Consider the following 15,000-nt stretch of genomic DNA (forward strand, 5'->3'; position numbering starts at 1 on the left):
TCATTTCTCAGCCGCACCAATACTCCGGGGAAATTAATTCTGTTGCCGCCAAAAGCCATGAGTCCAGGGTTCGAATCCCGCCCACGGTAACTCTTTTATTTATGCTCTCTTTTTTAGTATTATTCCATTTTTTTCTCCTCCTCCTCCCTCCTCCCTCCCGCACACCCCAGCGCTTGGAGCATACAGAAATGAATCATGCATAGTCATACATGGTGACTCGTGTTGATATTCAGGCAATATTGATGGCTGGCAGCAGGGGAGCAGAGAAGGTCGGAAATAATGTAGAAGTATCTTAGCCCAGTTGTGAGCAGGGCGCTGGGACAATGTTAGGAACGGGTGGTGGTGGTGGTGGTGGTGGTGGTGGTGGTACGTGATAAACAGCTAAAGCTGTTGAGAATGTGCTCTTGTGTGTGTGTGTGTGTGTGTGTGTGTGTGTGTGTGTGTGTGTGTGTGTGTGTGTGTGTGTGGCTAATCCCTCATGGTTTGATTTATCTCCGCAGGTGTTAATGGTGATAATTATTCAGTGGACGGTACTCACCTGCACTGAACACCAGAAATGCTTACAGGTGAGTGTGGCCTTACCTTGGGGTGGACACAGGAGGAGGAGGAAGAGGAAGAGGTGGAGGAAGAGGAGGAGGAGGAGTAAAAAAAAAAAAAAAGTCCTAGCTATCGTAACTATCACCATGCTTCGTAATTCTCCTTTCCTGTCTCATCACATAACACGCCATGCAAAGTTCACTGTCTTGGTGTGTCTGCGTGTCCCTCTTTTACTGGCTGTCTCTCCTCCAATCTCTGTGTAAATGTGTGTATGTTGTCTGTCTGCTTCCGTGCTTAAGATATTGGCCCGCTTTTTAAACATCGTATTAGTAATTGTGACGCAGCAAACACCACAGTCATATTTGGTTTTAGTAATGCCACAGTCACGCTCGTTAAACATTGGATGCAAGCTTCAGCGTTGGGTTAGTAAATACCAAGCTTTACGCAAAAGTTAGCAGCTGTGGTTCCCTCAGCGACGAGGAAAAGTTACCGAGTTTGGTTATTTTTTCATTTAATAGATCAGTTTTTGCATCTTTCTTCCAGCTACTGTTAGAACCAAATAGGTGATCTATCTACATGTACCTTCAGAGTCATCATAAATTAAGTACTAGGAAGTTTTTTTTTCCGTTTTATGTTGCCCTCGGCCAGCTTTTCCTTCTTATATATAAAAAAAATTATTGATAGAGTCAGAAAGTAGCAGGATTTGTGAGGTTAGCGTGGCAGCTGGCGGTAAACATACTATAACTCTTGGACTGCAAACGTTATCTCCAAAACTCGCTCGAACGCCAAATTCTCTTAACTTAAAGGATATGTACAATTTTTCTCAGCGCAGGAGAACACATTCGTATAATTTGACGTTTTAGACCTAATATTCCGTTCCCTAGTACTGGTAAATATCATTTGGGGTCTGCTGATAGGGAAGGGCAGTTCTCCGCATCATTATCAGTACGATATCTTCGAGTTTGGTCTATTAACCCGAGTCACAGAGCTGGGAAATTGTGAAAGAAATCAAAACTTTGCTTTCGTTCTTGTTGATCTTTCTCTGTGAGCCAATTCCTATGTCTTAATCTATTTGTTACAGTATCATCTTGTGTGTCTGTGAGAGAGAGAGAGAGAGAGAGAGAGAGAGAGAGAGAGAGAGAGAGAAGCCTTGTTAAGCAGGAAGAACACTCCCGCCTAGTCAATCATGGGCCACGTGACCAGGAACCTTTCCGGAAAAATGCAAGATCAGAATAGCAACGTCGAGATTGTGGCGATGATGGTTCTTTGTTGCTTTCCGTTGAGCCTCGTGGAAAACTCGCGTCCAAGGAGCTGAAAGGTGACCAGGAATAGGGCAGAGTTTCAGTAGAAGTGGAGAAGGCAGGAGGAATAAATAAAAACGGCGTTGAAGGGAAGAACATTGAGAAGAGTGTAGATTTTGATTCCTTGTGGCAAAACTTTCGTGCAGGGAGTTGAAAAATGGCCAAGAAAAGGACAGTGTTTGGGTGGACTAAGAGAGATTAAGATCAACAACAAAAAACCGCATGAAGAGGATAGATAGAGTAAAATTTGAGAACAGTTCATAGTGGAGTGAAGTTAGTAAGTTAGAAGGCGATTGATCAGGAATTGTAAGTTAGAGAGGATGCAGAAGGCTTAACCTCTTCAATACTGAGACACATTTTTATCTTGATTTTTTGGGCATGATTAGACGATTTTATTTGATTAGGAAGGGTTTTTAGAGATCGAAAGAATAATGGCCGGAGTCCTTACAATTCTAATCCCAGTATATGTTTCTAAAGCCTTATAAAATCGTCAAACAGTAACCACAATGAATATGAAAACGCATCTCAGCACCGAATGCGTAAAGAAAACAAGAATGCTGGATTGAGATGCGCCGACCGTTGTTGTAAAGAGTGGTGGATTGAGATGCACCGACTGTGGTTGTCTTTTTTTTTCCTCTCTGTACCAGGCGTCAGAATATTAAAGTGTTATCTAACAATTACCTGTCCTGTGCTGCGAGTGATCCCTCTGTGTGATCCGCGATTGAAATGTGTTGTCAGGATGCAACCGGTGAGACTTCCTGGAGACTTCATTTAAAAGATAGGATGAACTGAAAGAAAAACGAACAAAAACGTTTAAATAAAAGAAAGCCATTCAGTTAAGTAACTAACCGCCTTTTGTGTGATATGTGTTAGTGTGTTATTGAGGAATATTGTTTTTTTTTTTTTTCTTTTTACTTGAGAATAGTGTGTTTTGATACCTACAAATGAAATGAAAGAAAACGTTTAAATAAAAGAAAGCCATGTAATAAAGTAAATAGTAGCCTTTTGTGTGATATGTGTTAGTGTATCAATGAGGAATATTCTGCTTTTGATCTTTGTACTGGGAAATTGTGTGTTTTCATACCTACACATGAAATAAGAAGAAAAAACGCTTAAGTAATAGAAGGAATATTCATGTAGTAAATTAATCATCGGCCTTTTGTGTGATATATGTTAGTGCATTAATGAGGAATGTCCTTTTTTCATCTTTATACAGGGGAATTGTGTGTGTTTTGATACCTACAAATGAAATAAGAAAAAAAGAAAAACGTTGAAGTAAAACAAAGGCATGCAATACAGTGAATAACAGCCTTTTGTGTGATATATGTCAGTGCATCAATGAGGAATGTTCTTTTCATCTTTTTACTGTGGGAATAGTGTGTTTTGATATCAGTAAGTGAAGGAAACTACGCAAGACTTCTAGATATGTTTTAATGCGCTGCCTGAGTGGGTTGATATGACGTGTGTCAGCGTGGATGGAACTCATGAGAAAATTGGCTCTTTAACCCCTTCAGTACTAGGACTAATTTTTACCTTGAGTTTTGGATAAGATTAGACGGTTTTATTAATATTATGAAAGATTTATGGAGGTCAGAAGATTAATAGCTACAATCTTCACTATTTTAACACCCACATAAGTTTCTGAAGCTGTATAAAATCACCAAATAGTAAGCAGAATGAATATGAAACGCGTTATGGTACTGAAGGGGTTAATTGTGCATGGTGTTGTTTGAGTGAGTGAGGTGGGTGTGTGCAGGGAGGGGCACGGTGGGTGAGGTGGGTGTGTGCAGGGGCGCGGTGGATTGAGGGTTGTGTTGCATTGTATCCCTGTTACCTTGTCCTTCCACAGCAGTCTCACAAAGCAATGCTGACTGACACTGACAGATGTTTGGCTTTAGTGATGTTTTATTCAGATTACTTAATTGGTTCCAAATGCTGTAGCGATTCAGGCACTCGTGTAACTCTGCCGCGAAATACTTTTAAAACAAATGTAGAAGACTCACACAAAAGGTTTCAGCGTGTCTATTTTATTTTCTTTATTTTTTTACCAAGAAAATAATAACCGGAGGAAATATATAGAGGCCACATTATCTGCAGGAACGTTTGAATTATAAACGTGTGGATATTATTTTTTTTTTTTTTTTTTTTTTTTTTTTTGTAAGAGGGAAAAGGTGGCCAAGAGCAACATAACTCGGAACAACAGGCCCACTAAGTAGCCAGTCCCCTTACATATCCGAGAGAGTTAGTAAAAAAAAAGGGATAAACGTCCTGAAACCTCCCTGTTAAATGAAGTCATAGGAAGTTTTTTTTTTTTTTTTTTGCCAAGAAAGTAATAACCAGAGGAAATATATAGAGCCCACATTTTCTGCATTAGCATTTTGAACAATAACCGTGTAAATATTTTTATTTTATGTAAGAGGGAGAAAGCTGGCCAAGGGGAACATAACTCACAAGAAAAGTCCCACTGAGTAGCCAGTTCCTTTACATATCCGAGACAGCCAAAAAAAAAAAAAAAAAAGGATAAATGTCTTGAAACTTCCCTTTTAAATGAAGTCATAGGAAGTTGGAAATACCGGAGCAGACAGGGAGTTTCAGAGTTTACCAGAGTTTACCTGTTAATGATCGTGATTCGTACCCACACCTCGTGAATGACCAGGTGGCTTAGAACTACAGAAACACAAGGTAATTGCGCAAGTCAACACAACTAAGTATGTTTAGTTATGGAATTCGCAGAACCGCCGTCATTTTCCAAGTGGCGTTAAGCAGATGAATATAATACAGAAGCTCCAGACAGCATATGAGGTGGGCGGTGGATGCGATAAACAATGCTGGAATAAGAACTCACATCAACACCATCACCGATAGAAATTGCCTTCATTTACCTTGCGTGTTGCCTTTCGCTGATGATTACGACCCCCATCCCTCCCCTCCTGTCCTCACCGCTTCATCCCTTCCGTTCCCTGGCCTCCCCTTTCTCTCCAGCCGTCCGTTGTCGAGTTAGGAAGGCGGGAGTGAGGAAAGACGAAGGCAGGGGAGGAGGATGAACTGTAGCAGCAGCCTTGTCATATTTAGCACAGTGTCGCTCAGACGTTGAGCGAGAAATCTATCGAGAGTTCTGCTGAGATGGACAAGGGCTAACTTTGGAATATGGATCTCCTGCAGTCTGACCTTCCTCAGCTGCCCGAGATTCAAGTCCAGGAGTTCAGAATTTTCCGTCTCCTGTTTGGGCTGTGTTTCTGTTTCTGCTGCGTTGCGGTGGAGTGTTGCCTCCTTCTCGTGTGGTCTCTTCCCTCTCCTTTGGGTTGCAGTTGAGTCTCCTAAATGCCTCGCAGATGGCGCTGTGATGCAACTTTAATGAGAGGTAAGGGGACTTCTTCAAGGGAATCCATTATTTACACACGTCGCGTCTGTCTCCGCTCGGCCTCCGTGGAGCTGAGGTGTGGCTGGAGAAATCGCCAGACTCATCCCCTTCACGAGATACTATTACTACTACAACAACTACTACTACTACTACTACTACTACTACTACTACTACTACTACTACTACTACTACTACTACCACTACCACTACTACTACTACTACTACTACTACTACTACTACTACTACTGAGAGCTGATCATCTTCACTATAGTCTATCTACTCCAAAATGGCACCTGAATTTCAAACATATTGTAGCTTATTGATAACAGATTTAATTTGATGCGAATAATATTTGTTTTCTGTTGATCAGCGCACTTATCACAAGAAGAGCTCATATTTTTTTTTTTTTTCCCTCAAGCTCTGACAACCACACATCCCCTGGGACATCATTCAGCTCCAGAACTTCATATTACCAGTTACTTCCATTGTAGCACGAGTTCTGTTTTTAGCAACGTATAAATTCAGTGTTTCGCATCAATAGCCTTGTGTGTATAGCAGTGTTAGGGAGTGGCACCTTATGACGTCGTGTTTGAAGTCGGCTCCAGTTAATTCGCTATTTAATCAATACCTAATACCTTGAAAGTGTAAGTGTCAAAGTTACTTATCCAATTAGAAAGTTACAAAGATAAGTATTGAGACGATGTGTGTGTGTGTGTGTGTGTGTGTGTGTGTGTGTGTGTGTGTGTGTGTGTGTGTGTGTGTGTGTGTGTGTGTATTTCCCGCCACCTCACTGGTTATCCTGATCTCCTTCCTTGATATATTTCCGACCTCCCAATCATTAAGTCTGTCCATTCCTTTTCTGCAGATGTCAACGCTGATATTGCCACGTCCTTCACATTTAGAGAGAGAGAGAGAGAGAGAGAGAGAGACTGACTGTAGGAGAAATATTGAGGTTAACATTCTGCCTTAATATATCATTGTTATCTCCCACACTAAAGTACGCAGGAATTCATTTACTCTTGCTTCTTATAAGATTAAAAAGAATGACTGATATAAAAAGAAAAAACCGCTGTAATGGAAAATAAAAAGAAAATATGTGAAAATCTAAAGAATCAAGAAGCTGAATTCGATATTAGAAAAAAAACCGCAAAAGAAACAAGATATAAAAGAAAACGTGAACTTGCAACACAAAATTCCGAAGAATGAAATGAAAAACTAAAATAGAAAATGTGGAAAAAAAAACGAGAGAGAGAGAGAGAGAGAGAGAGGAAGAGAGAGAGACAGACAGACAGACAGACAGACAGACAGAGAAAAGAGAGAAAAGAGAAAAGAGAAAAAAAATGTCACATATCACAAATTAGAGAAGACCAAAAAAAAAAAAAAAAATAGATAAAAAATAAAAGTTCGAATGAAAAAGAGATGAAATTGAAAAAAGAATCACAAAAAAAAAAAGGGGGACATGACAACGAACGCCTGTCGGAAAAAGGAGAGGATCGTCAAGGTCAGTAATGATGGGGCTCGCTTTTTCCACGCAAGTACACTCACTACTGTACAGAAGAATAACAGAGGAGGCGAACCTGTAGTGTCAGTGGGGCTTGTCTTACCTGTAGGCGGCGAGTCGAGTCCGTGCACCTGTGAATACCTGTAGGTGCTTGTCAGAGAGAGAGAGAGAGAGAGAGTGATGTAGTGATGGAAGTTCTGTGTGTATCATTTTGTATATTTTTTGTGTTACTGGCAGATCAAACGTTTACTCCGGGCTCTCTCTCTCTCTCTCTCTCTCTCTCTCTCTCTCTCTCTCTCTCTCTCTCTCTCTCTCTCTCTCTCTCTCTCGCAATCCGTATATTTTTTGTGTATGTCTCAATTTGCCTATTCTATCTACCAGTTAATCTATCTATATCTATCTCTGTGTGTGTGTGTGTGTGTGAGTGTGAGTGTGAGTGTGAGTGTGAGAGTGTGAGTCTGCAGGGAGATATATGCATTCTAACAGTACTCTAGTATATAGAATAACGGGCGGGTGAGCATGACGGACACTCTCACTAAGCGGGTTAATGTGGCTTGATGGAAGGGAGGAAAAAAGATAGATAAACTGCAGCAGGCAATCTGGCTTCCCCCTCTCCTCATCCACCCCCCTACCCATCCACCCACCCACTGCTATTCACCTCCCACCTCCCTCCCTTCCTCTTTCATGTCCCTCTTCCTCCTTCCCTCCCCCTCTCGTGCCTCCATCCCTCTCTCTTTCCTGTCCCTCTACCTCCCCACCATCCCTCTCTCCCTCCCATTCCTTCCATCTGTCCCTCGTTCTCGTTCTCGTTCTCGTTCTAACCTGTCCCATCCACTTCCACTGACTCCTCACTCTCCATTCATTTACTTTCATCATCCACTTCTCTTCCTACTGCTTTTGTTGTTGTTGTTGTTCCTGTTGTTGTTGTTTCTTTCGTTCTTCTTTTTAATTACGTTTTCATCTTTAGTCTTTCGCTTTAATGGTTAATTTTCTTTTATTGCTTATTTCTCTCCTTTCTTTGTCTCTATTCATATTTCTATCTTTATATTATACTTCATAGTTTTTTTTTTTGACATTCAGGTAATATACAGTGGACGAAACACACACACACACACACACACACACACACACACACACACACACACACACACACACACACACACACACACACACGGGTACATTAATTCTCAAACCTCTTGTACAGCCATGCATTTTCTCTCTCTCTCTCTCTCTCTCTCTCTCTCTCTCTCTCTCTCTCTCTCTCTCTCTCTCTCTCTCTCTCTCTCTCAACCTCTCCCTGTCACCCATCACCATTCCACAACTCGGTTTTGACCAATACCCACCAACAACACAACCACCACCACCAACACCACCAACACCACTACCTACCACCATTAACCTTGAATGCATCTTCCACCACCATCACCACCACCACCACCATGACCACCACCATCAATCATCCATCATCCATCACCCACCACCGCCACATAACACTGCGGCTCCTCTCATCCATCACTTGTGTGGCTAGAGCGCTTTGCCTTACCTTGCCTTACCTGTGAGCACCTGCAGGAAGTTGTCAGTGAGGTGGGCGCGGGAATGCAACGTCACCTGAACAAGGAATGAAGGTAGAGAGAGAGAGAGAGATGGGGTGGGGTGGGGTAGGGAAAGAGTGTGTGTGAGAGGGAGAGAGGGGAGGGGAGAGAGTGAGAGTGAGAGAAAGAGAAAGAAACCTTGCTTCCTTCTACAATTATTTTCTCAGTCAGATTATATTCCATTTTTCTTTTTCTCCTCCTTCTTTTTCCCCTCCTGCTCCTCCTCCTCTTCTTCTTCCTCCTCTACCTCCATTTCTTCTTCCTTTTTTTCCTCTTAATTTTCCTTTCTTCTTTTTCTTTTTCTTCTTCTTCTTCTTCTTTTCCTCCTCCTCATCTTCCTCCTTCTCCTCCTCCTCCTCCTCCTCCTTTCTTCTTCTTCCTTTTTCTCCTCCTCCTTTCTATTAGCTCAAGTGGCATTACATCAGTTCAAAAGACGATGGATTGGCAGGGGAATGTAATAATGAGAGAGTAGGCCACATTAAAAGACAAAGAATCCACAATTGAATCTGGCCTCCTGGAATCTGACTAATGGGGAACTGGATTACATTGAAAGCGATCTGATTCTCTCTCTCTCTCTCTCTCTCTCTCTCTCTCTCTCTCTCTCTCTCTCTCTCTCTCTCGCTCTCGCTCTCTGGACATCAAACGACTATAAACGACTTGACGAGAAGGAGGATTGGAGGCTGGATTGACTGATTGACTGATTTGTCCTGGTCTTGTGTGTGTGTGTGTGTGTGTGTGTGTGTGTGTGTGTGTGTGTGTGTGTGTGTGTGTGTGTGTGTGTGGGTCTTCTTGATTGGGTGTGCCGGCTAATTGGTTTGCTAGTTATAGGTGTGGTAGTACTTGTGATGGTGGCGGTGATGGTGGTGTTGGTGGTGGAGGTGGTGGTAGTACTTTGTGTTGTTGTTGCAGTAAAATGTTATGATGATTATTCACAATATATTTTCTTTTCGTGTCATTTTTTGTTGTTTTCTTTTCTCATATTTTATTCTTTTTTTTATCTTTTTCTTCTATCATTTTTTTTTCCCACTGTTACTACTACCGCTACTACTATTACCACCACCACCACCACCACCATCACCACTACTACTACTACTACTACTACTACTTTTATCACCATTATCATCAGCTCCACCGGCATAATTTTTCCTTCCGTTCTTTGTCGATGTGGTGTGTGTGTGTGTGTGTGTGTGTGTGTGTGTGTGTGTGTGTGTGTGTGTGTGTGTGTGTGTGTGTGTGTGTGTGTGTGTGTGTGTGTGTGTGTGTGCCTGCGTGCGTATGTGCGAGTACGTGTATGATTTACTTGTTTTGTTTTTTAGTTCCATTTTTACGTATTGTATTCAAATATTGGACTCTCTCTCTCTCTCTCTCTCTCTCTCTCTCTCTCTCTCTCTCTCTCTCTCTCTCTCTCTCTCTCTCTCTCTCTCTCTCTCGCGGCAATATAGTATCTTTGGGCACAAGTTTCCCGTTTATTGCTGCGTGTTAAAATGTTTCGGGGCGCGGCAGAGGTATACACTTCGGCTGTTTATTACTTCATTTTCTCCTTCTCGTATGTGTGTGTGTGTGTGTGTGTGTGTGTGTGTGTGTGTGTGTGTGTGTGTGTGTAGGTGTGCATAGGAAAAGACTTACATTGGGAAAATGTTGCAGATGATAGTTCCGTTAGAAATTCAACGAGGCAAAAGAGAGAGAGAGAGAGAGAGAGAGAGAGAGAGAGAGAGAGAGAGAGAGAGAGAGAGAGAGAGAGAGTGAGTGTGTGTGTGGGGAGAAGAGAGCGGAGAGGGAGCAGTATAGGCAGAGGAACAAAACATAGCACTAACAAGCCAGCTGTGTCTTCACCTTTGGCCTCTCAGTGATCAAACGCCGCTTCCTGTTATTACTCACTCGCGCCAGACACCTGTGACTCCCCTGTATGTGTGTGTGTGTGTGTGTGTGTGTGTGTGTGTGTGTGTGTGTGTGTGTGTGTGTGTGTTGTGATGTGTATTGTTCTTTAGCTGTTTTGTATCCTTCCTTTGCATTCATTATTGTTTCACGATGTGTTTGTCCTTTTGTGTTTGTGTTGCTTCCGTTTGTGTGTGTGTGTGTGTGTGTGTGTGTGTGTGTGTGTGTGTGTGTGTGTGTGTGTGTGTGTGTGTGTGTGTGTGTGTGTGTGAGTGTGTGTGTGTCTATCCTATTTTTCTGTCTTTCTGTCTGTGTATTTCTCTTTTTCTTTCTTGCATTCTCTCTCTCTCTCTCTCTCTCTCTCTCTCTCTCTCTCTCTCTCTCTCTCTCTCTCTCTCTCTCTCTCTCTCTCTCTCTCTCTCTCTCTCTCTCTCTCTCTCTCTCTCTCTCTCTCTCTCTCTCTCTCTTTCTCTGTGTGTGTGTGTGTGTGTGTGTGTGTGTGTGTGTGTGTGTGTGTCTTTCCTATTTTTCTGTCTGTCTGTCTGTGTATTTCTCTTTTCTTTCTTGCAATATCTCTCTCTCTCTCTCTCTCTCTCTCTCTCTCTCTCTCTCTCTCTCTCTCTCTCTCTCTCTCTCTCTCTCTCTCTCTCTCTCTCTATCTATCTATCTATCTATCTATCTATCTATCTATCTATCTATCTATCTATCTATCTATCTATCTATCCATCTCTCTATCACACACACACACACACACACACACACACACACACACACACACACACACACACACACACACACACACACACACACACACACGGTAGCTCAGTGGTTAGATCGCTGGCTTCACAAGCCAGAGGACCGGGGTTCGATTCCCCGGCCGGGTGGTGATATTTGGGTGTGTCTCCTTTCACGTGTAGCCCCTGTTCACCTAGCAGTGAGTAGGTACGGGAAGTAAATCGAGGAGTTGTGACCTTGTTGTCCCGATGTGTGTGTTGTGTGCCTGGTCTCAGGCATATCCAAAGATCGGAAAGAATGAGCTCTGAGCTCGTTCCGTAGGGTAACGTCTGGCTGTCTCGTCAGAGACTGCAGCAGATCAAACAGATCAAACAGTGAAACACACACACACACACACACACACACACACACACACACACGATACAGTGGAGTCTCTACACAATTCATGTTCACTTCACCATGAGCACCAAAGTCAAATATTTAGCATATCATGATTTTTAATGCAGCATCACCAGGACAATTAGTGGTAAGGGTTTTTTTTCCCCGCTTGTTTGAGTTGATTTCGTCAGATTTCCTTCCCTTTAACTAAAATCGTTGTTTGCCTTGCCATTCATTCCCTTTGCTGTTGTTGGATGTCTGTATGTTACACGCATGACATTCCCTTCTATTCTCTCCTCCACCTTGTTGTAATATGAATGCGCCAACGTACGAAAATCAGGAATGTTACGAGAAGCCTTCAACCCTACACGTGGCGGTCCCTACATGAAATATACTTGGCCTGTTTCCTCTCAGCCTCGCCCATCCGTAAGTTAGTCTCACATTATTATTGAATCTCTTCCAGTTTATCTACCAGTTTATTTGAAAAAACAGTTCTTACGTGTTTTTCTTTGAACCCATTTAGTACCATGACATTTCCATATTCATTCTTCTTACTGTTTGGTGATTTCATATACTCAGATGGGGGATTAAAATAGTGAAGGCTGTGGCCCTTAATCTTTTGACCTCCATAGACAGTTGATGACGTAGATATAATCGTCTAATCACACCCAAAACTTAAGATAAAAAAAAGGCGTTCCAGTACTGAAGTGGTTAATCAAACAATTTAAAGTTTCGAGAGTTGAATGAATGCGAATTATCCTTGCCTTATTCTCTCCCATATTGCAACACAGTTTTCTCAAGTGGCAATCGTCAAGCTGATACATTCATTCACTATGCACATCCAATGACTGCATCTCCTTCCCTACTAACATTTGACGCTTTTTTTATTTCTTCATTATTTATACCATGTGGGCTTTTCACGGGAATTTATGGGCTAAAGGGAATACTTTTTGGGGTACCTCCTATCTGAAAACCCGCCCGTTAGGAAACCCTTGCTCAAAGTGAGGAAGCCCAACCTACACTCCGACCGTGGATAGGATTCGAACCCGTGCGTTTGGAGACCCCTCGGACCCCAAAGCACGCATGGTTTCACTGTACCACGGTGAACATGAGAGTGGGGAGGGAGAGAAGTCTTGTGTAATGCTGTCCACTTTACCAATGGCAGAAGTTGAGTTGACATCTTCATTATGCATACATCTGTTGCCTCTCTTCCTTATCACATTAGTCGCCATTTAATCCAACAGCCCCTTCACTCCTTTGTTGACGCCTCTCTCCACACTCTTCCCATCTTTCCCTCCCTACCACGTCCCAAACATCCAATAAAAAGAAACCCCATTCCTCCTTCTGTGTCACTAATTAAGGTCAATTAGATGTTTACACTCTCTCTCTCTCTCTCTCTCTCTCTCTCTCTCTCTCTCTCTCTCTCTCTCTCTCTCTCTCTCTCTCTCTCTCTCTCTCTCTCTCTCTCTCTCTCTCTCTCTCTCTCTCTCCTCATTTGTTTTGACATTTTTCTCTAAAACGAAATGCACACTACTTTTTTTCTCTCTTTTTCTTCCTTTTTTTGCTAGTTCTTTGCATCTCCACTTTGCCGTATCAATTTGTCCAGTTCGTGATTTTAAAAAGTTTATTATAGAAACGCAGAGTGCAAATACTTTTGATACTTGAGGGAGCATACATCGAAAGAGGTCATTTAACAGTGTAGAAGAAAAAGAAAATGAAAAAGGCAACGAAATTATAGTTACTGGAAAATATGAGACAAGAATATAAGAAGAAGGAAGGAGAGAAAGAAGAGGACGAGGGAAGGAGAAGGAAAAAACAAGAGGAAAAGGAAGAGGAGATAAGGCGAAGGGGAGGCAGGGGAGAGCGGGAACTTAAATTGTTTCCATAGACCAATGCTAATGTTAATAAAATGGTCTAATGGTACACAAAACTCAGGGTAAAGATGTGTCCCAGTACTGAAGGGGTTGAAATAGTGAGCAGTGTGGCCAATGGCCAATGGCCACTGGCCATTAATCTTCTGCCTTCCATAGACCCTTGCTAATGTTAACAAAATGGTCTAATCGCACACAAATCTTAAGGTAAAAATATGTCAACATTCCTAGCTAAATATTGTCTTACCTCACCTGTGACAACTGAACCCACCTATTCCTCTTGAGAGATGACCATTACCACGCCTACCTGCTATTTCAACACAATTCGCCACCTTATCTCGTTGCCTTCATTACCCAGCCTGCCTCTCCGCGTCCCCGGTCCCTTTGGAGGTGCCCATCACAAGTACTGTTTCAATACAATTCGCCATCTCCTCTCGTTCCCTTCATTACCCAGTCCACCTTCCTGTTTACATGTCTATACACCTTCGTACCAAGTCAGCCACACATACGCCTACAGTTCACCTACACCTGTCTACCTGTCCATAAACCTTCCCCTAATGTATTCAGTAAGCAGTGATTAATTTGCATATGACAGTGTCCAATAGACCTATTCCGTGCTGGTCATTCCTCGTTGTTAGAGCCAAATTCTTGTCCTTGTCACTCGCTTCCATCAAGTAGTGTTTGGTTCGTTAGTGGCTGTGGCTCATCAAGTGTATTTGTTGTACTGCAGGTCAGTGTGATTTAATTTTGTGGGTATTTCTCTAAACTGTTTAGAAAAGGTTTGGTCCCTTTATCCATTGTCTAAAAATGCAAATTAATCATAACAAAGACCTTCAGCAATTTCTCTTTGATGTGTGGTTTAATTTTACTGGTGTGGAAAATTGCATATCTATCTTTTTTTTTCGTTTCATTAAAAAAAAGGTAGCGAGATACTACCATACAAACGTTTGCAAATCCAAGAACTCCTTGTCTATTGTTCATGAAGCCATTTCAGATCACACATTCAACGAAAAGCTGAAATCACTATCCTGTTTATTCGCTGCCAGCACTACGCCAGTCACCAAGATCTCCACGGTCCTTTGTTAGAGAGGCGAGACACAATGGGCCAGTGATGAAGCGTTGACAGTGACACTCAGGAAACAAAAGTTAAACGAAGTGAAGTGCAAAGCCTTTCACAAACACTCCCAGTGAGAAAACAGCAACAAAATTATAGCTTGGAACTTAGATGTCAATCTGACGCAGTAGATCTTCGCCTTGTATTGCGGCATCCTTCCTCACAACACTTGTCTAATGAGGAGAGAATTGCCTTTATAACCTCCTTTCAACCCACAGATGTAGCTGATAACCGAGTTGACCTTTGCATATTTAAGCCTAGTTTTTTGTGGCACTTTCCCTCAGAACACCATCCCCGTTCCAGATATAGGCGTTAAATGAGAAGATCTTTGTATACGTAAGCCCTGTTGAGTGGGTCTTTCTGCTGAGTGGGTCTTTCTCTGGTTTATTGTCCTCCCTGGTCTGCAGGTGTGTTCTGGACGCAACTTATTCACACGACACGGATGGCTGCTCAGGTTGATGTGTTCCTTTTTTGCCAAGCCGCCGCTGGAGCTTCAAATATTGACGTTTGGTGAAGAATGAAGGTGAATTTAGGATTTGGTGGGGATGCGGTGAGATATAAATAGGGTGTTGGGGGATGGGCGAGGAGAAGACGGGAGGGAGGAGGGAGGATGGAAAGGAAAAGCAAGGAAATGTAGATAAGAATAGAAGGAAAGAAGAATAGAACCACTACATCTTTCTAATTTCTATCAAACTCAGAATTGGTGAATATTATGACTAACTAAAGACACACACA

At 42.3% G+C, this 15,000-nt stretch overlaps 1 long non-coding RNA gene across 2 annotated transcripts in view; it reads left to right on the top strand.

Annotated features, from left to right (window-relative positions):
• Positions 1-15,000, top strand: part of LOC123516557 — a 198,158-nt gene that overhangs the window by 39,538 nt on the left and 143,620 nt on the right. The window contains exon 2 of one of the 2 annotated variants that reach the window (XR_006678224.1): positions 501-566. The exons of the other annotated variant lie outside the window; for it this stretch is intronic. This is a non-coding gene — a long non-coding RNA (uncharacterized LOC123516557). The remainder of the gene's footprint in view (positions 1-500; positions 567-15,000) is intronic. 2 annotated transcript variants of the gene reach the window in all.

Source organism: Portunus trituberculatus, chromosome 41 (genome assembly GCF_017591435.1).
Source record: "Portunus trituberculatus isolate SZX2019 chromosome 41, ASM1759143v1, whole genome shotgun sequence".
NCBI classification, from domain to species: domain Eukaryota; kingdom Metazoa; phylum Arthropoda; class Malacostraca; order Decapoda; family Portunidae; genus Portunus; species Portunus trituberculatus.